A 1373-nucleotide genomic window follows, 5' to 3' on the forward strand; every position below is an offset into this window, starting at 1 on the left:
TACGGTCAATCCCACTATTCGTTGGTAAAGAGTAGTCCAAGAGTTGGCGATGGGTGGTGTTGACTAGCTACCTTCTCTCTAGTCTATCACTTCAAAATTATGGAAGGCTATTGAAAATAAACCCCGTGTATCTATGCGCGAAATTCGGAAAAGAAACAGACAAAAGAAATTTACTGTAATTGTTCAAAAAACCAACAAAGAAAAAGAAAAAAAAAAAGCTCCGAGCTTTCGAACATTATCCTCTTCTCCATCATGAAAAGCATAGACCACTCTTTGAAATACCTGGTAACTTCTGAGTCAACAAATCAGTCAATAGAACTTTAAGATCTTTAAGGAAAGACATGTATTTTGTTCGTACTGTGGATAACAACCGAAGGTCATAACCTTTACAGAATCTAAAACTTGGGTCACAATTTTCTGACTTTTAATGCGCGGCACGTGCCAATGTACATGTAACACGCGCCAAAAAATTGAAGTCCTTCTCCAAATGGGAGGTCTGACGGACCACCTCAACGCTTCTTTTTTTTTTATTTACTCACATGAAGTTAGTGGTAAATGATCTTAAGGAACTCGAAAACCGGGGGTGTGGTACATCTTTAGATAGTTCTAGCGGTGCCACACCTATGTAAACCCTAGTAACAGAAACATGCGCGAACAAGAGGAGTACTAAAATCGATAATATATTAGTTAGAAGAAGTCGAATCCCCACAGAGAGGGTTACTCTTCCTACCACTAGGTCACTTGCCGGGAGAGCATCTCTCGGTGCAAAGCTACGTGTAAACTTTAGTTTTATTTTGTGTTTTTTGACAGGCCGATACCGATTTGGTAATTCTGATTAGCACGACGGAGTAAACAAACATCATATACATTTACTGTTCTTTAACCAACGCAGGTTCTAGAGAGTTATTTATTACTTTTTTCACTCATTTAGTATTCCGTAAACGTTACCTTTCGTTAAGGGAAAATCGCATTTTTGGGAATTTTAATTAGGAGGATGGAGTTAAAAATAAAACAAGAAAAGATAAGGATGTACATAAATATAGTTTTATGGTAGCGTAGCTTTAAATTGTAATTCAAACTGAAATTGATTTCAATTATATATATATATATATTGTTCATTTTATAAAAGTTTGAAAATATGCACGAAAAATAATGTGAAACATATTATTAACGTATCTGAACCAAGAAACTTTCCATATAATTCTGATAACTTTTAGCTCTGAGGAACATTAATGCTAACACTATATTAGTTGGATTTACATTAAACTATGGTTGGACTTTGTATCTGTTCATTTTCTTGTAATGATATACATATATATATATTTGTTTTGTGTGTGTATGTATATATATATATATTTGTTTCGTGTGTGTGT

Source organism: Limulus polyphemus, unplaced genomic scaffold (genome assembly GCF_000517525.1).
Source record: "Limulus polyphemus unplaced genomic scaffold, Limulus_polyphemus-2.1.2 Scaffold20, whole genome shotgun sequence".
NCBI lineage: Eukaryota > Metazoa > Arthropoda > Merostomata > Xiphosura > Limulidae > Limulus > Limulus polyphemus.